Consider the following 26017-nt stretch of genomic DNA (forward strand, 5'->3'; position numbering starts at 1 on the left):
AACACATCAGACTTTGATGGGGATCCTCTGACCACAGGAGCTGGCAGACAATGTGTGCAGACAGATGGCTCCAGCCCGAGGGATGTGGGGACCAGCAGCTCTGAGAGTCCAGAATGTGCAGAGATGGCTGGGCACTGGCTTTGGGCTCCTTGGGAGCCCAGTGTGACCCAGAGAGCAGGGAGCAAGGTCTTCCTGAGCATCTCCCAAACCTGTCAGGAGAGGGGGACAACAGCAAACAGACTTTTGTGGGTGTTGACACCAGAGAAAGCAGGTTTGGAGCCAGCTGATGGTGTCCAAAGGTGACGTGCAGCAACCTGCAACACCACAAAACTCCTGACTCATCAGTGAGAGTGTGAAATCTCCCATTCTCTCCACACAGCACTTCATCCACAGGGAACCAACAGGAACACCCTGCTGGCATTAGTGTGAGTGACAGAGCCACTCTGGAGGATGAAGGAGGGGAATCCTCCTTTGAGGAAGAGAACAGCAAGCATTGTGGATGTCATTATAAACATCTACAGACATCTCAAAAGGTTTGCATTTCCACTCTGGACCATCTCCAGGTAAAAAGGAATAACTGAGGAGGGTGACCAGGCTACCTTGGCAGAAAGGAATGGTCCTTGTTCTGCCCAGCAGAGACTCAGCCCTGCTCTCCAAAGGGCTCTCCCTGCCCCTCAGTTGAGCATGATTTCTGCTTGCCAGCACAGCTCTGTGCACATTGTGATGGTCCCCACATCCTCAAGGGAAACACCTGCTTCAAGACTCTTGGATGCTCCTGAGGGTCACCATGTCAGCAATTCCAGCTGGAGCATTGGTACAAGGAAGCATTGGACAGGAAGCAGAGACCTGACTGCTGAAGATGTTTGAGTCCAGAGAAGGCTGTTGGAGAGTCCAGATAGGACTAATTGCTCTGACTTGTCACTGACACATTTTATGAAAAATCCTTTCCTTAGGATTTTTTCTCCTGAGAAGCTGAGAGACCTCAGGTACAAAATGTAAACATTGATTATCTGCTGCTGTGGAATGCAACAGCATCCGCAGACCAATCTGTGATTGGTCTCATGTGGTTGTTTCTAATTAATGGCCAATCACAGTCAGCTGGCTCAGACTCTGTCCAACACAACCTTTTGTTCTCATTTCATTCCTTTTCTATTCTTAACTAGCCTTCTGATGAAATCCTTTCTTCTGTTCTTTTAGTATAGTTTTAATATAATATATATCATAAAATAATAAATCAGGGCTTCTGAAACATGGAGTCAGATCCTCATCTCTTCCCTCATCCTCAGACCCCTGTGAACACCATCCCACTGACTGATTTTAGCAATAACAGGATCAACCAGTGTCCACTTGGGACCCGAGGCGAGGCATCCATCTGTGAGGGGAACAGCTGGGTAACTGTCACACCAGAGGGGACTTTCTGTGTTCATCTCAGTGGAGGGAAGGAAAGGGAAGGGAAGGGAAGGGAAGGGAAGGGAAGGGAAGGGAAGGGAAGGGAAGGGAAGGGAAGGGAAGGGAAGGGAAGGGAAGGGAAGGGAAGGGAAGGGAAGGGAAGGGAAGGGAAGGGAAGGGAAGGGAAGGAAAGGAAAGGAAAGGAAAGGAAAGGAAAGGAAAGGAAAGGAAAGGAAAGGAAAGGAAAGGAAAGGAAAGGAAAGGAAAGGAAAGGAAAGGAAAGGAAAGGAAAGGAAAGGAAAGGAAAGGAAAGGAAAGGAAAGGAAAGGAAAGGAAAGGGAAGGAAAGGAAAGGAAGAGCAGCTTCCCTCACCCAAATCAGACTGAGATGCACTTATTTGGCTTGAAAACACAGACTCAGCCAAGATTTGCTGACAGCCAACAGGGCTGAAACTTCCCTGCCTGAAATCAGAGGGTGTTAGGGCACGAAACGTGGCAATTCCACTAAAGTCAGCAGCTCCACTTGGGCATAAAGCTGTCTGCACAGAGGACCTGCAAGGAACAGCCTGAGAACATGAGAGCTAATATGAAGGGACTTTAAACACATCACCAGGACCAAATCAAGACATTTGAGAGGCAAAGTGGAGAGAGGAAGCCACTACAGGGGAACAGACAGGACAATGGTGGAGGAAAATCACTGCTCTTAGACTAGGATGTGAACATCAGCCCTTTTCCTAATGAATACTTCATCCATAAGCTCATCTTATGAATACCATTCATCAACCTGCCTGGTATTCCTCACCAGGCAGGTTTAGCCCAAAATTTCCACTTTTCCTTTCAAAAGTGCAGAAAACATTCCTGTAAAAGAAGTGTGGGCCAAGTAAATCTTTTCAAGGCAAACAGATGACCTTCTGAAAACTGCCTGTTGGTTGTAGAAAACCAAGGTAGGGCCAACAGTTCATCATTCTTCCATGTTGGAGGAGTCTCTCACTCACTCTGTTCTCTGGAAAGGGTGTCTGTTTTGCAGGCAGCATGACCACTCTCTCCTTTCTCCAGCGTCTTTCACTGAAGGAAAAATGGTCTGGGGCACACCTACATTTTTGGTGGATCTATCAAATCTGTGTAATGATGTGCTGTCTGCTCAGTCTCCCAGGCTGCAGTCAGCAGGGTGTAGAAATGGCAGAAAATATAACTGCATTTTTATTCTCAGAACTTACAGGCCAGGGTGGAATCACTAAAGGAAAAGAAGGATTTCTCTGCTCTGTTAGGATGTGTTGAGTTATCATTATCTTTAACATGGCACAGGAGATGCTGCTCAGAACTTGGGTACACCAGAACTTGCTTGAATACATGGAAAAGCACTTTGAGTGAGAGTCAGCTCACCCAAATGTAGACATCTCCAGCTGAGCTCAGCCCCCAGGGTTCAGAGTCAGCAGCAAGGCTGGGTCTGATCTGCATCAGAGGTTTTTGTTAAAGCAGAATAATTCACTCTGCTGCTCTCTGCCCCCCAGCCTGGATGCAGCCCCAGCTCTGATGCTTCTGCTGCAAGCAGCCACATGAAAAGCACGGGGCTGCTGCCCAGCCCTGCTGAACATGCTTGGGCTGCAAACACTTCCACAGCAACATCTTGCTGTGACATGGCCAGATCTGGCCTCCCTAAGCATGAATGCCTCTGAGCAGCCTGAAATGTTGAAGCTGACTTGTTCTGAAAACACAGCAAGTTGCCCAGAAAGTGCAAGTGAAACCCTGGTGGAGCCATTTTGCAGCTCCTGTGCAGAGGCTGGGTCTGCCCTTAATGGATGTGCTGGATAACCATGGTGAGAGCCCTGGGATTTCCCTGAGGAAGGACTCCCAACAGGCACACTCTAGGCTGATGTAAAGGTGCTTTACAGGGACAAGGATGCTGCTTCTCCTCAGGGGAACTACAAAAAGGGCAAAAGGCTCATCAGGATGATGTAATTGCAGCAGGACAGTGTTTTAACCCCACCTGCTCTGGACCAAAAGGTTCTCCCAACCTTTGAGATGCCCTGCACTAGGTTTTGTGGCAAGGGTAGAGCAGAGCTGCTACACCAGCCTGCAGTGGGGTCATTGTGCCTCTTAGCAGACTCTTTTAGGTGTTCTCAGGGCTTTTCTCCTGCTCCCTAGACATCTTTACATCTGGGTATCAGACAATGACTTTGGGAACTGATGAATTACGTGCTGGGCTGAGGCTTTAGTGAAGCACAGGGAGGCCAGAGGGGCCTGCCAGAAATCAGTGTGCTGGAAAGATGAAAGAGGTTCAGGAGATGAGTGCTGCTCAGCCTGGTGCAGCCCCTGACCCAATGACACAGTGGCACACGAGCAGTGGCAGCTGGGTTTGCTGCAGGGCACAAGTGTGCAAACTGCAGTGCTGTGCCTGACATGGGAATCTCTGACTGCTACAGTGTGCAGAGTCAAAGGGACAGCGTCCCCACAAGGTGCACTCCTTGCAGTTTGCTGTTATCTGGAGAGCATTTCCTGCTCTTCTGCTTTCAGGAAATACCCAGCTCATAAAGCACAGAACCATTCCCTACATCTACCAGGTGCTGCTGGAATTTTGTGGCCACTTTTCTGCTCCCCTGCTCTGATGGCAGTAATAGTAACACATCTGCATTTTAGGTGTTGCTATCAAGCTGTGATCTTGCTGTGATCCTGCACATCCAAACCTCCTGCCTTTCACCTGGCCTTGTTACTCTGCTCCTGGTCCCCAGGCAGCTCTGGCTCAACATTCCCACCAGGCATTTTGGAATCACCTCCTCTTGGACTTACCCCAGCTCTCACAGCGGGGGCACACAGGAAATCCTGAACCTCTGCACACTGAACTCTCCCCATTCCTGCATGCAAAAATGTAAAACACTCTGGAGAAAGCCTGTAAGGGCAAAAGGAAGTTGGTCCAAAATTTTTAGGATAAAAATCTCTTGCTCTTTCCAGACAGTCTTATGGTTTGGGGAGAGGGATAAATCCCTCCCTGGTGTCCCATGGCTCCTGCAGAGGCAGGTCCCAGCTGTGCATGCCCCAAACACCCTCTCACCATGCTCGGGTGCTGTGCTTCAAGGATCACCTGCAGGAGAGGCAGGAGGGGACAGGATGGGCTCCAATGGCACACACCTGTCCCAGCAGCCCCTAGGAAGGAGCCACCAAAGGAAACTGCCTCAGCTGCTGCAGCAAATTAATTCTCTCTACTTCTGTGAGGAAAAACAACCCTGTGATTATCTGCTGCCTCAGTTTCCACACCCATGCATGGAAAAAGCTGCCTCCTGGGTTCTGGGGAAAAGGGAGGGATTTCATGTTGAGAGAATACCAAGAGACTTGGGTAAACTGCCTTGAAAGGACACACAATGTCCTTTCCTGGAGAGGCAGGTTAACACTCCCAGCTGCAGGCAGGCAGCTCCTGTTTCCAAGCTCAGGACTCTGGTGAGGAGTGGCTTGAACAGCTGCCCTTGCCTGGTGCTGCTAACTTAGGAGGCAAAACCTAAATACTCATTAAGGCAGCACTTGGCAGAAACCCCATCCTCAATTACAAAAATCAATTCATTTTTTTTATGAGTGTTAAGCCTTTGGGGCCTTATAATCTAATTAAATAAAGCTTTCTCACTTTCCTCTTGCCTGCTCCCCTAGCTTCTGTTGTACCAGTAAAGACAAATATATATTTTTAATTTAGCAGAATTCCCCTGCATCATGTATCCCCTTCTGGCCAGAAACCACTTCAGTCCCCGCCGTGCCTGTGTCCTGCTTGGGCAGGCTGCATCCTCAGCCTGCTTGCTTTGTTCCTAGCAAGTGCCAAAGCTCCAGAGTCCCAGTTCTCCTCCGTCCACTCCCACAGGATGGGTACAGTGCCTGTCTGAGGAGCAAACACGCAGAATCTGGGACGGAGCAGAGCCCCATAGAAGGAGAGCTCAGCTCTGGGAGCACTGCCTTGTGACTGTGTTCACAGGGGGCTCAGGGTGAGGGAAGAGATGAGGATCTGACTCCATGTTTCAGAAGGCTTGATTTATTATTTTATGATATATATTATATTAAAACTATACTAAAAGAATAGAAGAAAGGATTTCATCAGAAGGCTGGCTAAGAATAGAATAGGAAAGAATGATAACAAAGGCAGCTGTCTCAGACAGAGAGTCCGAGCCAGCTGACTGTGATTGGCCATTCATTAGAAACAACCACATGAAACCAATCACAGATGCACCTGTTGCATTCCACAGCAGCAGATAACCATTGTTTACATTTTGTTCCTGAGGCCTCTCAGCTTCTCAGGAGGAAAAATCCTAAGGAAAGAATTTTTCATAAAAGATATCTGTGACAGTGCCTTGTGTCACACTGTGGGCAGGGCTCATCCAAGGCTGCCAGGTCTCTCTGCCATGGCACACCCTGCACTGGAAGGGACTCACAAGGATGATCTAGTCCAGCTCCTGGCCCTGCACAGGACAGCCCAGCAATCCCCCCCCCTGCCTGAGAGTGTTGTCCAAACCCTCCTTGCACTGCCAGGATGAGATGCTGCTTTAGGACACGCAGGGGAGAGGCTGTGGGTGACCTGCAGAAGGTGCCACAGGATCCCCAAATGGTCTGGTAGGAAAGGGCCTTAAAAATCACCTCATCCCAACACCCTGCCATGGGCAGGGTCACCTTCCACTAGAGAAGGGCCATCCTCTGTTCCTGTGCCCAGCACCAGCCAACAGCAAGTGGCCAGGGTGCACAGAGTGGGCAGAGATCTCTGTGAGTGTGCCCATGCACAGAGTGGGCAGAGATCTCTGAGTGTGCCCAGGCCCTGCTGGGGAGGTGGGGGCAGTCAGCAGGTCCTGCTCTCTATATGGCAGCACCTGATGTTTCCCTGAGCTGGCCTCAGATCCCAGTTCTGGATCAGGTGCTGGAGGAAGGCTGGAAGGTACCACAGGGAACACCCTCTCCACATCTATGAGGCTTTTGCATAGAACTGTGTGAAATTTTTTGGAAAAATTGTTCACTTGCTGAAAATTGCAATTATAGGTCAGCTTAGACCTTATAGACCTTACCTAGGGTTGTGATGCACTTGTGCTGAAACCACTGAAGAGCTGGATTAAATTAAAAAAAAAAAAAAAGTTGCAAGAACAGAGCTTTTGCCTTGACTTTGGAGCATGTAAGCAAATCCAGAAAACAAAAAAATGCAACCCTTCAATTTAGTTTGGTGCCACAGCATTTCCCTACTATCTTACAATTTTTTAAAGATTTAAAAGAAAAAGATATTTGGGTCAAATTTGTTTTTCCATATCAAGAAAATAATAGAGAGACAACTGCACATGGGGGAAAAGCCAGAGAGGAGGCTGAGCTCACAGCATTTTCCCTGGGCTTTTCAGTACGGTTGGTGAACCGTGAGCAGATCAGGCACTGGGGTCTGATGTCAGTTTTCCTGCTTGATGCTGATCAGGAGAACTCAGAGGCACATCCTCTAACCCCCAGAAAGGGGATATCACTGGGATTTCTCTCCTGGGGTTCTGTCTTTTGAGGGGGAATTCAGTTCTCCACCCCAGGATGGAGTTCTCCATCTCCATCAGCAAGGCCACAGAGCCAGGGGAGCTCAGCTGCACTGCCTGGGGGGACAAGGATGGGCAGTGACCGTACAAGACACCGAATCCAGCTGTGAGCCCCCAGCCCTGCAAACACTTCATCCCAAAGGTCACAGAGCAGCATGTCCCCAGCATGTCCCCGCCACAGCCACAGCACACGGAGAGCTCCCAGAGACACTGGGGCCTCTGCAGTGTGGAGCTGTCAGAGATGGAGAGCAGGAGGCACAAAATCAGTGCACAAAGATTTTGCCAGACTGGGGCTTTGGGAGATTGGAACCAGACCATGTCACGTGCTGTAGAGGAAGGCAGAAAATCCTGGGATGAATCCTGGGCTCATCCTGCTTGGAAGGAAGCATTGCCCCCTCCCTGCCCCTGCTGAGGTGTGTGACAGCAGCCACCAATGTCAGGGCATCTAACAGCACCCCCTTTGCTGGGAGCCATCCAGCATGGCTCAGAGAAGAGGACATAGCAAAAGAGGAGGCAAGGCTGGTGGCACCACAGAGGTGACACCCTGAGCAGCTCCCATGGCACTCCTCAGAGTGGTGCTGGAAAGATCCCTCTCCTCTTTTGGGACCCAGTGTGAGCACAGCTCCTGGCCAGGACATGGGGACAGTTCCTTCAAACAACCTGGCAGCAGACAGCCTGAGCCACCTGCCAGTCCTGCCTCTTCCACAGGCCCTGCAAAACCACAGAGCTGAGAAACCACACGGGGAGTACGTGAGGTGATGAGGAGGAGGCAGAGGAAGGAGTGGAGGAAATGCAGTGCTGGTGAAGAGGTAGATGACAAACCATGTGCCCAGTGCCAGGCTGAGGCCCAGAGCCCAGAAAAAGCATGGAGAGCACAAGAAGGGGTTTGGGCTCAGCTGCAGAATGTCTGCTGGGGCTGCCTGCAGCTCCTTGCTCCCTCTGGCCCTGCCTGGTGCAAGTGAGGGAGCTCTGGGCCTGACTCAAGGATGAGCAGTGTGTGCTCCAGAGGAACCCCAGTGTCCCCACCTGGGAGCTGAGCAGAGCTGGGTGCTGCCAGGATCAGGGCTATGGGCTGCAGAGAAGGATCTCCCTGAGCATCTCAGCCACTCCTGGAGCTCCTGCAGGAGCACAAAGACAGCAGTGAGGACAAAGGGAGAGGTGGTTACTGTCCAGCTTGGACAGGTGCCTCTCCCCCTGCCAGTCACAGGAAACAGGGAAAAGCCAGAACTGACCCTGTCCCTCTCACACCATAACCCCACAGGGAAGCACCACGAGCCTCCAGTGCAGAATCCACCCCTGAACCACTCCTATGGCTCCATCCAGCCACTGAGAGCCTGGATGCACTGGGCCTCCCATGGATCCTGTCCCAGCACATCGTGGGAAAGGCATTTTCCAGCCAAAAGGAAAGGGAAAGGGAGGATGATTTCACCTCCAGCAGATCTGGCTAAGAGGTGTGTGCACAGCAGAGACTGTCAGGCAGCAGAGCAAGCAGCACCCACAGGGGATGTGGCCACTTCCACCAGGAGATCACCCACTCCAGGGACTGCTCACACCCAACCTCCAAGGAATTGCTGTGCCCATAGCCAGCACATTGCTGGCAGTAGCCACAGCTCCCTGCCAGCCCAGGGAACATCCTTCTGGCAACAGCACCAAACTGTGAGAGTCAGCAGGGCCACACACAGGTGTCTGTGTGGGAACTGAACAGGGAATTCCATTTCCACCTGGCACCAAGAACCAGCTCCAGCTTTGTGCAGAACCACGGACACCACATGGGGCAACTTCAGATTTCAAAGGAGACTTTTCACTTGAGTTGCTTTAGCATGGTGGCCTGACCTACCCAGCACTGTGTGCCTCAGGATGGGAACATAGCACACAAACCCATGATATGGAAGCTTGTGGCACTGCTGGATGGAGGGAACTTCATTGCTGGGAAAACCCATGGAGGAAGAGGACAAAGAGGTGCTGGGTGATGGGATGGAGAGCAGAGAAGTGATGGTACTGTGGGTTGAAGTCCAGGAGAGCAATTCAGGGTATTTCAGCAGGGAGGTGAGAGGTGAGGAGCACCAGTGGGGAGAGCATAAAGCCAAGACACCTGTGAGGGCTTCATGTGAAGAGCCACATGATGGGCCATGCAAGGAGGTCAGAAAAGCAAGTCCTTGTCTTGGGCAGCTCAGAAACTGGTCTGAAACTCCTTGAGCCCCTCTTGGCACCCTCTGTGGAGCTCTCCTGAGTGGCCTCAGCAAACACACCCACCTGGTCTCCATGGAGTTACTGCTCCCCACCACCACCTCCCCGTGCAAGCAGGACACTGAGCAGGCCTGGTGCTCACACAGAGGCTCTTCCTGGCACAGCTCCTGTGTCCCCTGCCCAGCACTGCCATTGTCACCTTGGCAAAGTCATTGAACCATGCCAAGCCTCAGTTTCCCCAGAGAATAATCCAGCCACATCCTAGGGTGGGCTGAAGGTGCTGAGACAGGAGGGAACTCAGGATTAATGCAGAACTACTTGGCTTCCAACCTTACACCCCCAAAGGGATCTCCTGGGAAAACTACCCACTTCAACTCCATTTCTGCCTAACTTTTAGGGAGAAAAGAGGCCCAGAATGAGAACCATCCATTTTGTGAATTTGCCATCCCTCTGACATCCCCTCTGGACTCGGCCACCCACTTCCAGACTTTATCCATTGTTTGCTTGGACTTGTACGAGAAAAATCACATTAAGGAAAATCCTAGTTGAATCACAGACTTTGGAACAGTTGCAATGGACAATTTGACAAGGACATGGGGATTTAACATCTTTTTAAAGCAAAAATATCTAATGATAATATGCTCCACTCCTGGCTAAAAAACATTATCTACTGGCATGGGGGGAATTAAAGCCATAATGCCAGCTACTATAATGCAGGCCTGGAACTCCATGCAAATATTATCCTGATCCAAGAGCTACAAAGCTCTGTTTATCCTAGTAATTAATTCTGTCTTATGTTTAGTGATACAATTAGAGAAACACTGCCATTCTGATGGGCTTGCTTCCACCAGTGCCTTTTACTATATTTACATGCCCACAATAGGCTTGGTCTCACAGAAAAGGGTGAAATTGCATTTATGGAGACAATGCCACATGCATTCCCAGAGCATTTTAGAGATGTAAAGTTAGGCTCCAAATTGCACGTTTATTGTGTGAGCACACAATGAGCTTAGATTAAATATTGACTAAAGCCAGCCTAACACCCAAAATAATGAAGATGAGCACAATAGTGTGATTTACTCCCAGCCACTAGAGAAATACACATCTGTAACATATAACATGCCCTTCCCACAGATATACTCTTTGTATTCTAGCTAGCCTTAGGCAGGAAAATTTCATTCTCATAAATTATGGATTTTCTTTCCCAACTGCCGACACATCCATATTACCAGTTGCAAAGCAAACAAATATAATAATTAAAATAATAATAATTTTTTACAAAGCCATTCCCCTGACACTGTGAGGAGCAGGTGACTGGCTCCTTGAATCCTCAAAGTTGAGGCAGCAAAATGGAAGATAAACATGGCTAAAAGCAGAGCATCCTTTCCCTTTTGTCCCCCAAGGTGTGGGAGCCAGCAGGGAGGTGTGGGCATGGCAGGTATCCTTTTAGAAAGTACTCCCAGCCCTAGCTGTGCTCAGAAAACTATCTGTCCTTCTCACGCCTTCCTCCTTCCCAGACTTGTGGAAGAAATTCAGGGAGAGGCAGACGTTAATAGAACAATTATGATAATAACCCAGTGCTGAGTGGGGGTAACACACACCCTTCCCAGCAGCTCGACCTCTAAATCCTCTAATACAGCACTGCTTCATTCAAGATTAAAAGAAATTGTAACCCAGCAGAGACAAAAAGACACAGGAGGCAAGGCAGGATCTCACTCGGCAGCAAAGCCCCACTCCAGTCCAGATGCAGTCATATCACTTCAGCTTCTCTGTACCATCTCCATGACAACCATGTAATTTGGATGCAATAACCACTGCCGAATTGATCTTTAAATGTAGCTTTGCTATAAAACATAATACCGAACGTGTCAGGCTCAGGATAAAGAGAAATAGCCCCCTACCACTGAGGAATATGATTTAAGAGCCCTTCTTTAATTTTCAGCTTCAATAATTGCGCGTGTGAGTGGATTTTAAAGGCAGGAGCAGCAAACACCATTTGTGTGTGTGTGTACGGCACGCTTTGGGGTAACACTGCCAATGAGACACCACACTGAGAGCTGGAAAAATGTGTCAATGTATATCCAGAGAATGGGCATCTTCCCACACGCACACGCACACACACACACACACACACACACACGTACCAGTCAGTCTCCAGCCTCTGAAGCACACAGCTGATGCATCAAATAATCCTCATAAGAACCAAACCCAGCATAACTAAGCGAAATAGGAGGGGGGATCGATGTACGGCATGACAATGAGAGCCGGGGAGCTCGCATTGGCACTTACCCGAGCAACGAGCTGTTTGTTTTTTGGTCCCTTCACAAACGCAGCTCCCTTTTCTCTTCAACAATCCATGCAAAATAATCTGCAGTCCCACCGATGGAGGAGTGGCCCCGTCCCTCCCCCTCCACCACCTTCCTAGACCTCCCTGTCATTGGCTTCCTTCTGCCTTCTCTCCTGCTCTGCCTCGCTCGCTGCCGATGGTTACACCTCCCAGCCTTCCCCCAAGGTGTCGAGAGACTGCTGGGGATCCGGCAGGCAGGGTGGGAGGGACGGCAGAGGGGGAGGAGGCGGGAGGCACGGTGAATGGAGCGGGGAGAGGATGGAATAAAGCTCCGGCAGAGCCCCGGGCACAGCAGACCCGCGGCTGCCGGGGATGTCCCCGGAGTGCCGGGGCTTGTCCCCCCACACGGGCACCTGCAGAGCGCTGAGGGATTGCTCTGCTTCCTGCCGGCAAATCCTCGCCCTCAGAATCGGCACTGGCTTCAAGTTTGGGGTTGAAATCCTGCCAAATGCTCTCAGTGTCTTTAACAACCGATGTGCTTCCAAAATGCAAATGTACAGTATTGGGAATGCCCCGAGGACCCACCTTGGTGCAGACCCCAGCGCTGCAGGTTGGGCTGCTCCATGCCTCTGGACACTCCCACCTGCTGCAGCTCCATCCCATGCCATCCCATGCCATCCCATCCCATCCCATCCCATGCCATCCCATGCCATCCCATCCCATCCCATGGATCCCATCCCATGGATCCCATCCCATGCCATGCCATGCCATGCCATGCCATGCCATCCCATCCCATCCCATCCCATCCCATCCCATCCCATCCCATCCCATCCCATCCCATCCCATCCCATCCCATCCCATCCCATCCCATGGATCCCATCCCATCCCATCCCATGGATCCCATGGATCCCATCCCATCCCAGGCTCCAGCAGCAGTGCTGTCCTGTGCCTGCCAAGCTGCCTCCAGAGCCTCTCCCAGCAGGGTGGGCTGGAGCTGGTGCTGCTCACCACCACTGACACATCTCCATCCTGACAGCTCTTGCATGCAAAGGCAATGGCTTTGTCCACAGGCTTGCCCAGGAACCTGGCTCGCCAGGAGGGCTGGGATGCAGCGTGGGGTGGAGAGGAACAGGGACACAAAGCTTTTCCAGCTTTAGGGCCCTTTTGCCAGACTGACAGAGCAGTGGTTTTGGGCAAACCCTGCCCCTTGGCCTTCTGGCGGCTGTAATACAGTGGGGGTTTCTGTGGGTGCTCTCTGGGTAAAGTTGCCCATCTGGAGCACCAGCCAGTGGTCCCTTAGCCTGGGCCAGCTACAAGGATCCTTCCCCCAGAGCTGGCACACTCTGTGCTGGCATCACCCATGTCTGGGTGGCACACAGGAGCCAGGATGTGCACCCTGACTGCTGCACTGGGATGTGGAGCCACAGAAGCACAGAAGGGATGGAGGGCACCTGAGAGACCACCTTGCTCCAGCCCAGGCCATGGGCAGGGCCACCTCCACCAGACCAGGGTGCTCCAAGCCCTATCAAACCTCTGGGTGAGGCAGAAGGGTTTGGTGTCTGCCCCAGATCCCCCTCCTGATTCCAAGGAGAAAACCTCTCCCTAGACCTCTGTCTCTTGGAAAACTCCTTCCAGGGAACACACATTGCTGAATGAGGAGGCAAATCCCCGACATTCCAAATTAAAAATACCATCACAACCCACAGCCATACATCCTTAACCCTGCATTATTTCACCATCAGGTGAAATAATGTCCTGGAGCAGCTCAGCAGAATGTGGCCAGAGCTCCTTCCAGCAGGGATAGCCCAGCACAGCACACGGGGTTGTTTGCCAGGGATAGGATTGGTAATGGACCATGTAATGAGCCACCCTGCAGCTACACTCAGGATTTTCCAACAAATGCAAGTGTGAGTGAAGGTTACTGTGCTGGAGAGACACAAAAATGGACCTTGTGGCCACAGTCAAGAAGCTGGGCAAATCCAGATGTGGGGCTTTTCACCTCCCACAGGGCCCCTTCATCAAAGAAATTCTATTAACACCATCATAAAAGTCTGTCCTGCTGCTCTGTCTGATCAACTCTAATGTATTTGTAATCAAACAATTATCAGGTTAGGGTGCTTTAACAAAAAAAATTAAAATATAAAAGCATAATCAATATTTATCAGTCTGTTGTGCTGTTCAGCTCTGAAGGCAAGGAACAAAATCCAATTTCTGCTCAGCTGGTCCTAGGAAATGACATTTTGCAGCATGAGAAAATGAGGTTCTAGTTTCTAAGAATATATCCACTGGTGGGTTCCAAATAACTGTGTTATCAATCATTCTGCTCCTGGGAATGAGTGTACCAACAGCTGGATTGAGGGAGAAACCTCCTCTCCTCCCCTTGGCAGGGTGGTGAGCCTGTGCCTGTCATTGATTGGGCACTCCCAACAGCAACAAGGCACAGAGATTCCTCCTGGTACGTCTCTGTCAGGTGCCACCAATATGTCATAATATTTCCCTCCAATTAAGAAAACTCCCAAACTACAGCGATTCTGTGTGTGCTGCTGAACTGTCTGGATTTTTTGCCACCTGTGACACGAGTTCTCTGAGGGAGAGGGAGCATCCTGAGGCAAGGACACCTTCCCTGCACAGCAGCATCAGGGGAGCCACCAACAAGCCCCCCAACAAGCCAAAGCACCCCCTGTGAGCCTGCCAGGCAGCAGGGAATTGCAGGCATGCCAGTAAAGTGCCAACACCTGCATCATACAGACCATGGGAATGCTCCAGCTAGGCTGAAAGCACAGGGGGACACCTGGAAAAAAGATGTGGTCCTGAGAGGGTTGATGTTCATGTAGACCCATGGATCCACCAAACCCGAGCTCCAAGGCTGGCAGCTCCACACACTCTGAGAGGAGAAGACAGGACCACCTACCCTGCAGCCCCCCAGGCTTTATTGACTTCCCTCACCACTTAAAAAGTGCCTTAACTGCAGCTTAATGTCTTTGCTTTTGAAGTGCTGAATCCCCATTACAAAGAGTTTTCCAGCCATGCCCTGCTCTTGATGCTTGCTGTGGCACACAAGGACACTTCTGGGTGCTGCTCAGCCTTCTCAGTTTTTATTCTGAAACCATTGCTGGCGTTCTTTTGTACCCAGGAATGAGCATGCCTCCATGTCCTCACACAGCTGTTTTTCTCAGGAAATCCCTTGGCTTTCCCAGCTGGGATTCACTCATTTTTAGTACAAGCCACTTTGCTGGAAGCCATAATTAGGAGAAATCAGTGTGAGGGCCTGGCTGCATGCAGGTGGTGCAGGCAGGGGGCTGGGGAGGGGGATAACAGCCCCTCTGCAGAATCAGGGCCAGTCCTTGAGAGCCTTTGTCTGCATTTCTCTTACACTTGAGATCAGTTCTTTATCCTGGGTAGTGTCTGTCCTTGGTAAGGTTGGAAAGCCCACACCTGGAATTTCTGCATCCAGCTGGGCTCCCACAGGTGTAGCAGAAGGCAGAGAGCTGCACCAAACACCTCACCCTGGGACAAACTGCCCAACAGCAAACTGACCATCAACAAAGAGTGTGTTAAAGCTCTACACTACAAAAATATAAGAATTTTATGACTCCCTCCCCATTAACAGGCTAACCTATATTCAAGTAGGAGAATTAATGCTAGAATGAGTAACCAGGTGAAACAACTCCAGTGCCAGGAGCTGCACCTCAATACTGTGTCTGGGGCCACCATTGGCTCTTCCTACACAGAAAAGCCCAGGGCCTTCAAGAATGTTCCCCTGGGAGCTTTTCTTTCCCCCCAGGCTGTGATCAGTTCACCTTGTAACCTCCTCCTGGATAAAAACTCTAGTGAAACTTGTTTAGGGCTCCATAGGGGTCTGGTTTTCCACACCACAGTTCATCCTCTGAGCTCCTCAATAACGTTCTGGCTGCTGGGCCAGGAGGCAGAGCTGAGTACCAGCCTGGCCAGCACAGCCACCAGAGCCCTCTGGAAGTCCCAAGGACACTGTGCACTCATCTCCTGTGCAGGGATTAGTCACCTCCCTTGCCCACACTAAAGAAATCTCCATGTGCCATGGAGGATTTTGATTCCCTGCCCAGTGTAGGCATTTCTGTCTGGGAAATCCCAGCCTGGAATATGGGAGTCATCATTCCTGGCATTTCAGGTTTTGGCAGAAGGTAAGATTGATGGTGCTGGATGAGCACTCTGCTCACTCTCCATCTTCTTTCATGGGAGCTTTCAAATGAGTCACTGTCCTCCAAAACAGCATCCTTCCTCTGCCCACGAGGGTTTCTGAGTGTATGAATTTGCACTTGTCTTCCTGAGAGCCCACTGCTGACACAAAATCAGCTCCCCAAGCAGACCTGACCACTCAGAGCATCTGACTTGTCCTAATTTCAGTAACACTTAGTGTATGAAAACTGTATCCTCAGCAGCTCATGAGGGTGAGCAGGTCCTTGGAGGTCCCACAGGGAGTCTGGTGACTACAAGGCTCTGCAGCATCTCTTCCATCTTTCATTTTACCCCAGTGCTAGGAGTCTCCCCCTCTTTGCCATCCACCATGTCACCTAAACAAATGCCATCCTATTTTGTTGGCTTAACTTCACAGAATCACAGCTGGACTGCGTTGGGAAGGACTTTAAGGGAAGGACCATTCAGTTCCACTCCCTGCCATGGGGCAGCTTCCATAACCCAGGTTGCTCTGAGTCCAACCTGGCCTTGGGCACTTCCAGGGATGGGGCAGCCACAGCTTCCCTGGGCACTCCCTTCCCCAACACCCAGGTACTGACATACATGAAACCATTCGAGGGAGTTTTTCTAGCCCTAGACATGTAAAACATTTCAGTTTACCAGCTGCCATTTAATGTGCTACCTGGTTACTGCTGGAGCCAGCATCTTTGCATCCCCACAGTAGAATATGGACCCATCAGGCTGCTCTTCTCCAGAACTATGAAGCTTTGACTGGAGACCTTTTTTATTTTTCAGTATCAGAGCAGATCTTTACCAGCTTCATCTAAAAGCAACATGCAGCATTTATTTTCTCCCTGACATACATGCATATAAACACACACACATGCACACTCCCTAATAGTCCTTAATGCCACCAAACATAATTTTCATTGACTGCTCTTCCAGATTAGCCTTCCAGGTCTCTGCATTATGTAACAGTTAATTCATTGCTTTTGTTACCAAATCCCTTCTTTGCCTGTTTGGTGTTATTATTTCTGATTTTATCTTCCTTAACAATGATAGATTCTTAGCTAAGAATATCTTCAATGGCTGCAGAGCTGTGTGCATGCTGTGGAGGAGACAGCATCTATCAAAGTTTTCTTAAGCAACCCTCATTTAGAAAACACATTATTTTTTCTCATTTTTTCCTCCAATCGTTTCTTGTTTGTAATTGTTCCCAACTTAGGAAAATTGACCACTTTCAAGTGCCTTGCATACATATTATCAATTTAGGATCACATTCTGCTCAGAACAAATGCAATTAGAGCATTTAAGCAACCATTAATTCTGAGTTCAGTAATCAATTCACCTTTATCTGTCCAACTGAGGCCTGATCCAGAATCACACCAAATCCACTGCAATACTTTGGTTACAGAAAATTATCATCTGTCATTTTTGGAAACTGTGGGGCTGTGCATTGGCAGCAGCACGAGTCCTTCAGCATCTACCCCTGAGGCTGAAAAGCTGTTCTGGGAACATGGATTTTCTTTCACTTTGTTATGAAGCTGTTTAGGGAAGCTGTTTGTCCATCCCCTTATTCGATCCAGCGCTCTGCAGGGATCCATCTGATCCAGCCCAGCCTGAGTGCAAGAGCAGCCCTTGGTGGGATGCTGGGATCAGTTCTGCTCCAGCTCTGGGGTCCCAGCACAGGAAGGATGTGGAGGTGTTGGAGCAAGCCCAGAGGAGGCACCAAGATTATCAAGGGGATGGAGCAGCTCTGCAGTGAGGAAAGGCTGCGAGGGTTGGGTTTGTTCAGCCTGGAGAAGAGAAGGTTTTAGGGTGACCTCATTGTGGCCTCTCCAAGAGAGCTGCAGAGGGATTCTAGAGGGTGTGAGGGCTGATTTTGCTGGTGTGAGCAGGTTCTGGAGCACTCGTGTGAAGGGACAGAGAGCAAAGGAAGGAAAATTTGCTGTTACCTGAGACAATCCAAGACAGAGAAAGTGAGGATGCTTCAGCTGTGGGAACAGAGGATCTTCCAGGACAAGGACTGCTCAGCCTGTAGGGTGAGGCACAGTGAGCAAGGGCAGCAGAAAATTCAGGCCAAGCTACTGGGGAGCACTGACTGACTGGAGGTGCTGCCCATCTACGCTCACCTTTAAGGCTCATTGTCTGTCTGAGTCCAACCTAGAGGCCAGGCCCTCTGATTTTTGAAAGACTTGGGATATGGAAAGAAGGATTAGAAAGTTAAATACCTGATTTCAATTATAATCATAGAAACACAGGATGATTTGGGTTAATAGGGACATTAAAGCTTTTCTTGTTCCACTCCCTGCCATGGGCAGGGACGCCTTCCACTAGACCAGACTGCTTAGAGCCCTGTCCAACCTGGCCTTGAACTCTTCCAGGGATGGAGTGTCAACAACTTCTCTATTGTCTATAAAATAATTTTTAACAATTGCTGATAAACAGACATTTTCAGATGATGGAAAAGGGAATTCAAATGATCTGATGTTCCCTTTAAGCTCAGCAGTCAGATCCCGGCTGGGAGAAATGTGGGACAGAAACACAGGGGCCCTGGGGCTCCCACACCTGGGCTGCAGGGGGACAATTAGCAGTGATGAAGTTTTACATAAGCAGAATCCCAGCACCTTCTTTACTCTGAGTGCTCCTGAGCTGCCAGAATGGGTTCAATAAGAGGGACATTTTGGGATGTTGATGGAGAGATGACACAGATGCCAATGAGCTACCATTAGCTCTGTGTGCCCTTAGGATGTTGCAGCATTTAGTCTTGTGGAAATGACCACTGGAACTGGTACAGGAGCAGGAAGGGCGAGGCTGGAGCTGTTACAGACACCCAACAGCACTAATGGCACTGCAAGGGGCAAAGAGCGAATTATTCAGTGGCTGGGCTGGGAGAACAAACCAAAACTATTTCAGATAAAGCAATTAGTTACAGCCCAGTGTTTCACCTCTTTGAGCTGGGGGTCAGGGCAAGATAGTGATCTTCTGTAAGTACGGAGATGAAAAACACTTTGACAATTTAGGAAAAAATCAATTTCAGCAAACTATCAGAAGACAATTTACAATGAAGAACTACAACTACAACTTCTATGACATGATTTTTTTTCCCCTGTATGGAACTCCAGCAGGAACCTGTGAACTTGTTGAGCCAACAAAATATATTTCATTTGCAAAAAACACGTAAATGTTTTTTTTTATTCATTTCACTTCCAGATATTTTTCTTCTATTCTAGCTGAGCTGAATTTCTCTGAGACACCACCAAGGGAGAGTTCACTACATGGGGACTGGGAAGGAAGCTGAAGTAGGTCTGGAAAGGCTGCATGGGCACATCTGCTGTTGCATCACTGATGGCATCGAGGGCATCACCAAGCCTCCTTTCTCCATCCTTCCAGCCATTTACAGCTAATCTCACCAGGGCTTGAGTTTCTCCAGCCTCTGGATCACGGGACAGGTTCCCATGGAGCTGGTGCCCCTGGGGCTGCTCCTCACCAAGGCACAGAGGATGGGACTGTGTTTGCAGAGTTTATCCCTCCTCAGCCACAGGCCAGGAGGGACTGAGATGCAGTTAAGTAGTTCCCCAGCCTGCGCTACTTTTTAGCTCAATTTCCATTTCCTAAACCACTGCTGACGTCTGTCTAAATAATCATTATCTCCACAACCACGCTGAGTTTTAGCTTTGCTGAGCATCTCACAGCAGATTTGGAGCTTTGCAAAGGATGCTGAGCTTAAGAAGCTGCTGCTCTGTGTGTCTGTCCCATCTCACTGGCTGTTTTTGCCAATGCACACACAAACACACAAACCCTACGTGCATGTGTGCTCCCTTTCATGTGAGCTGCCTAAGTGGGTACTTGCTGTCAGATCTTCCAAGCCACAGCCCATTTTTAATCAGTCAGATAATTCAATCATTCATTTCAGACCTGCTCTGCACAGCTGTCATTTGCAAGAATCAAAGCTTTTCTCTCAAAAAAACCACACAGGCTGGGGGCTCATTCAGGCATTGCTGTTTCAAAATGCTGAGGGGGGAAGGGGGTGCAAAGCAAAAGAACCAACAGGATGGATTAAATGAACTTATTAGAAATACTTCTGAAGCTACCACCCGGCCATCCTCAGCAGACAACAATGGCATGGCACAAGGGCAGCTCAGGCATCTGCAGGATTTGTAAGGTATTTGCAAATCTCACTCTCACACTGCAGAGTGGGGAGGATGGAGGCGGGGGGTGTCACATGGAGCTTCCTGCCTGAGATGCTCAAAGCCACCGAATGGGATTTGGATGTCTGGTTCTCATTAAAATTAATGGAAATTGGGTGCCCAGACCTACAGGCAGCTTTCAGAAGCTGAGTCCCCATTTATAATTAATGTTCCCAACAGAATGACTAAATATTTATACAATAGTTCACATTATATGCAAAGTGGGAAAGGTGCCTCTTGGAAGATCAGGGACCCAGAGAAGGAGGATCTGATGGGATGTCAGGCTTAATCCACGTTGTCTCTTGTTTAAAGCTCTTCTACTTGCAAATCTCCAGCAGCTCCCATTGGATGAGCACCTGGGTGGTAGCTCAGCAACTATGAAGTTCTCAGGCTACAATGCAGCAAATTAAAATGGCAGATTAACAGCTTTCCTGGGTTCTTTTTCTCTCCCTCCCCACAGCCCTGACTTCCTTCATCAACTCACATCATCATCTCTGCAAATCCCAATTTCCAGTATGAAAACTGCTCAGTGATGCTGTAAGGGAGCAGTGGAGCTCAAGCCATGAGCACTGCCCTGCTCAGAGGTGATGTAGGTGGGAGAAGGCAAGGAAAAGTGACACTGATGTGGCCCCAGGGATTAGCAGAGCCATGGCTGGATCTGCTCCACTGCATTTGCTCTGGAGGGATGGAGTAATTCAGGGTACAAAGCTGGGGCTTGGGCCCTGAGGGTGTTTGGGGGATCTGTGCTCTGGGGTAAAAGCTTGGCACTCCTGCAGGAAAAGTTCAAAGGAAACAAGTCCTGTCCTGGTTTGTCTGTCCCTGGAGGAAACCCTTCTTCAGCTGGACCTTCTCTAACTCTGCTCCAGCTGATGCACTGAGAAGGTGTCCATGGGAGCTTGGGCTCCATGCACCCAGCAGCCTCAGGTTCCCACTCAGAAGAGATCCTGGGCTGGGCTCAAGACAAACACTTAGGGTAGGCTTGATGATTACAGTGGTTTACAGTGCCCTAATCAAGGAGATTCAACTCCTCCAACCTTTGAAAATCAGCCTTTTAACTTTATTCTTCCTTACTTTTCTATTCTTCTCACCTAGAGCCAACAGATGGAGAAGCTCTGCTGACTCAGGGAATATGGAGACAGCTCCAGTCTGCTCCCCTCTTGGACATCTCTGGGTTTGTCAAGCCCTGACAAATGTACTGAGAGCTCACATCTGTGGGTCTCCAGCTTCTAGGGTGTGAGCTGTAGCTCCAGCTTCACTGAAAGGACACAGAGCTCAGCCAAAGGACAAGTCATGTGCTCTGTGTCTGAGGACAAACACCCTCTGCTACAAAGGGTTTACTCCCACCCTTTAGCTTCTGGTCAGCTGGCTCTCCTCTGCTACACTGGAGATATCAGTAGCTCATGTTGCCTTTCCACATGACCTTGGGTGTCCTACACAGGTCTTTCCCTGCTTCTCCTGGCCCTCCTGACCATATCTCACAGCACAACATGGCCTATGTTTGGTCTAGAGGCTGGTCTAGCACAGCTACACAAAGCTGTCTCATGGAATCACAGAACATGCTGAATTGGAAGGGACCCACAAAGATCATCCAGTCCAGCTCCTGGCTCTGCACAGATACCCCAACAATCCCCCCTGTGCCTGGGAGCGTTGTCCAAACACTCCTGGGGCTCTGGCAGCCTTGGGGCTGTGGCCATTCCCTGGGCAGCTGTTCAGTGCCTGATCTCCTCTCGGGGAAGAACCTGTTCCTGATATCCACCCTGACCCTCCCAACGCAGCCCCAGCCATTCCCCTGGGTCCTGTCACTGTCCTTGGTGCTGTCCCTCCGCTTCCCCTCATGAGGAAACTGCAGGCTGCCCTGAGGTTTCCCCTCAGCCTCTTCTGCTCCAGGCTGAAGAAGCCAAATGCCCTCAGCAGTCACCCAGTGAACATGAAGTGAATATGAGCTGCAGCCACATCCCCTGAACCCCACAGCCCATGGGGCAGGGCAAAGGGAGGCAAGGCACATTCCTCAATGAAACCATGGCCAGTCTGCATGGCATGGCACATTCACTGCTCCATGGTTTGCTCCATAGTGAAACAGCCAGCTTGGCAAGACAAAAGTAAATGCAAATTCAAGGCTTAGAGCTGTTGTCCCCAGATAAGATGCCAGGAGTGCATCAAGGACACATAAAGAGCAAAACAGCCTAATTTTCCCAGTGAATACCTGTCTGCTTATTTTTTAATTAAACAACAGCTGGGTGTAGACTTGTGAGACAGCAGAGGGATCCCAGGACAGAGGAGATTAGGTGATCTACACATGTGAGGATGTAAACCCTTCCTAGCATGGAGAGCGTGGCAGCTGAGCCTGGCAGAACCTGCTCCATCACTGAACCCTTCACAGCAACAAGCTTCTGCAAAGGTTCCCTCATTTTTTGAGCATTTGAACCCAGAAGCAATTACATACTCTGAATCACAGCCAATACCCCATCCTGTCAAACAGACAGGGGTCATGGGCAGGCGTTTTAGGAGCAGGTTGGAGAAACCTCTGCTGGCAGTGGCCTACAAAAGAAATGGTCCCATCTTCAGGCATGAACATGGACTAGGCCACCTCTGAAAGTTCCTGCAGATCTGTCACTTGTTGATAGATGTGTAGGTAGAAGTCTGAAGGTCTGTATTTTCTAATCACACAGCCTCAGGAAGAGATTTCCCCATCCAGAGATCCCTCAGGCCTTGGCCATGGAGGGAGGGCTGAGAACACTGGCAGAGCCTTGGCCTTGCTCCCAAGGAGCCAAGCCTGCATCCCTGGGGCATGAGAGAGGTTACAGGGAAAAGACTGGGACTAAGGGCTTGAACTGCTCAGCCCAGTAATGCCTCAGACCCCAAACCAGTGATCCAACCACCATCCTGAGCCACAGACAGGAATCACAGAATTACAGAGGGGTTTATGTTGGAGGGACCTTAAAAATCAGCCAGTCCAACCCCTGCCATGGCAGGGACCTTTCCACTATCCCAGCTTGCTCCAAGCCCCATCCAGCCTGGCCTGGGACACTTCCAGGGATCCAGGGGCAGCCACAGCTGCTCAGGGCACCCTGTGTCAGGGCCTCACCACCCTCACAGGAAACAATTTCTTCCCAATAACCCATCCAACACTGATCTCTGGCAGTGGGAGCCATTCTCTGTGTCCTGTCCCTCCATCCCTTGTCCCAAGTCCCTCTCCAGCTCTCCTGGAGCCCCTTTAGGCCTCCCTGGAGCCTTCTCCTCTCCAGATGAGCACCCCCAGCTCTCCCAGCCTGGCTCCAGAGGGGCTCCTGCCCTGGGGCCCCCATGCTGGGAACAGAGCTGTGCTCCCAGGGAGAGCTGTGCAGGCTGCTGCTCTGCCAGACTGCCCTAGATTGGAGTGGGTAAGCTCCTTTCTGAAGGAAGATAATTGCTCTATTTTAAACTAAGTGGTTCAAGGAGAAAAACACAGGTAAGAGGGCCCGATGCTGTGAGCCTGGGGTGGGAAACAAGAGAGTGCAGGGCAGAGCAGCTGCACAGCTGCTTTGCTGGATGGTGAAAGTGATGCATGAAAAGCACCAGTCAGGCTGTCACTGTGTCCCCAGCTCAGCCAAACTGGTGCTGCTGGAGAGAGCAGAGACCAAGCTGGGAGGAGTTGTTGCCCCTACTTGGAGTTCTGAGCTGCGAGGCAGAGCACCCTTAAAATCCAGAAGGGAAAAGTCCCAGATGGAACAAAGATCCTCTGTCTCCTCTCACCTGTCCCTTCTCCACCTGCAGGTTCAGGTTTTGTGGCCATAAAGGAGATTCCCAGAACACTCTGGCTCAGCCCTGTAGGCCAGGTCTGAGAGCTGGCTTTGAGCTGATTCCTCAGGTTTAGCTTTTATATTTTTCAGATTCTGTTCTGTTTTATTGTGTAAGTCTGGGCTTCATATCAGGGGATGGTGAGCTCTCTTAACAGAGCAGGGAGACAAAACAATTCCTGCTCTAGCTGGGGACCAAGGACAAATGATCTAAATCTCAGGCCCAAGAGCACAAACAATGTGGGCTGAAGAAAGAAAACAAGAAGGATGGGACTGCATGGACGAAAGCTGTAATTGGACAATTAACTCCAATATGCAAATGGAGCAGAACTGATAAAAGTGTGAGACCCAGGACCTGTTGCCCAATTTTTGTGGCTGTTTTGGGTTGTGCTGCCCAAGGTGGATCCATTGAGGCCTCTTAATAAATCCCTACTTTATTCTTAAGCTCTGTCCAGTCTCTGTTCTAGGTCAGCCTTCACAAGGCATCAGAGCATCCCGGCCACACAGAGGGACAGCCCCACCACGGGGACAGCCCCACAAAGGGGACAGCCCCACCACAGGGACAGCTCCTACAATGGGGACAGCCCCCACATTGGGGACAGCCCCACTATGGGGACAGCCCCGCAATGGGGACAGCCCCCACAATGGGGACAGCCCCACCACGGGGACAGCTCCTACAATGGGGACAGCCCCCACAATGGGGACAGCCCCACCATGGGGACAGCTCCCACATTGGGGACAGCCCCACTATGGGCACAGCCCCACCATGGGGACAGCCCCCACATTGGGGACAGCCCCCACACTGGGGACAGCCCCACCATGAGGACAGCCCCACCATGGGGACAGCCCCCACATTGGGGACAGCTCCACAATGGGGACAGCTCCCACCATGGGGACAGCTCCACCACAGGGACAGCCCCACCATGGGGACAGCCCCACAATGGGGACAGCCCGCATCATGGGGACAGCCACCACATTGGGGACAGCTCCACCACAGGGACAGCCCCACCATGGGGACAGCCCCACAATGGGGACTGCTCCCACCATGGCGACAGCCACCACATTGGGGACAGCCCCACCACAGGGACAGCCCCACCATGGTGACAGCTCCACCACAGGGACAGCTCCACAATAGGGACAGCTCCCACCACGGGGACAGCTCCACAATGGGGACAGCTCCACCATGGGGACAGCTCCCACCATGGGGACAGCTCCCCTGGAAGCTGCTCCAGGGAAAGCAGTGGCTGCTTTGGCAAACCATGTCCCAGAGCAAAGGCCAACAAACGGGAGCAGACAACAACAGAGCCATTAATAAGGGCAAGCCTGGCATGTCCCTGGACCCCCTCTCCACTGTGATCAGAGGTTTCAGCAGGCAAGCACAGAAGAGGCCTCTTCAGCAGAGTTTTGTCTTTGCTGCTTAAAATTCCATGGCTCCCCTTTCCAAGTGGGCAGGAAAGAAACAGTTTTTGTACGTTCCCAGCCCGCCCCCCTGGTCCCCATTTGTATGGAGGAAGCTCTGGCTGGACCCTGGCAGGCTCTGGGCTGCATGGGAAGGGCACCAAGAGGCTTGAAGGATGTGTCAGCTGACTCCTAGGGCCCTGGTTGGGACAGTCCTGGTTGGGACAGTCACTTGGAGGGAGGTCAGAGAGACACACTTGATGCTCAGCAGCATTTTTTGCACCAGGATCAGCCTGGGAACAGCCCCCAGCTTCCCCCAGGTGGGGATCCTTGCTGCTCCTCCCCTCCTCTTGCACAGGGCAGAGCCATGCTGCTGGCAGGCCTGCTGCTCATCCATCCACACATGAAGAAATGTGCACTGGGTGAGCACAGCCATGGCTTGCCTTCAGGCAGCTTCTCAAGACAATGACATCAAACCCATTTTGGGGGGACCCTGTGACCTGGAAACAGCAGTGGAAGCACTCAGCTGGCTCCTCATACAGGACCTGAATATTATTTGTGCAAAATGTTGCTTTCAAGCCAAGGCTGGCTGCCCTGCCTCGTCTGAGAGCCATTTGCTGTCATGTCTGGTCAGAGTTAAGGTTACTGAGAACATTCATGACACATTTTGTCTCACAGACAGCCAAGGCCCCTCTTCTGCACAACGAGAACCCAGAAGAAGCAGAAGGATGCAATAAATGGCCTGCAAAGCTTTGTTCCCCTTAAAATAGTTTTGCAGCTGAGAATGCACAGCTGTAACTGAGCAGGACTTTCTGGAGAAGAGAGAAACCCTCAGGCCTTGCCTGGGTGACCTCCCATCCTGCCTGTGGCTCCCTGCAGCCACTGCTTCCAGCTGCCAGCCTCAGAGGGGGAGAGCCAGAATTGAGGAATCACAGAAGGGTTTGGGTTGGAATGGACCTTAAAGATCATCTTCTTCTACCCCATTCTATGGGCAGGGACACCTTCCACTATCCCAGGGTGCTCCAAGCTCCATCCAACCTGGCCTTGGGCACTGCCAGGGATGGGGCAGCCACAGCTTCTCTGGGCACCCTGT

The 26017-nt window shown here is 50.7% G+C and overlaps 1 protein-coding gene across 3 annotated transcripts in view; it reads right to left on the bottom strand.

Annotated features, from left to right (window-relative positions):
- PSD2 (pleckstrin and Sec7 domain containing 2) overlaps positions 1-26017 on the bottom strand; it is a 79789-nt gene that overhangs the window by 46818 nt on the left and 6954 nt on the right. Inside the window, exon 1 of one of the 3 annotated variants that reach the window (XM_063168539.1) lies at positions 11390-11617. The exons of 1 other annotated variant lie outside the window; for it this stretch is intronic. The gene's annotated coding sequence lies outside the window, so the exon portion shown is untranslated. Of the gene's footprint in view, positions 1-11389; positions 11618-26017 lie in introns of those variants that run through there. One more of the 3 variants, XM_063168541.1, reaches the window with a different exon arrangement.

The sequence above is a fragment of the Melospiza melodia genome, chromosome 14 (genome assembly GCF_035770615.1).
Source record: "Melospiza melodia melodia isolate bMelMel2 chromosome 14, bMelMel2.pri, whole genome shotgun sequence".
NCBI classification, from domain to species: domain Eukaryota; kingdom Metazoa; phylum Chordata; class Aves; order Passeriformes; family Passerellidae; genus Melospiza; species Melospiza melodia.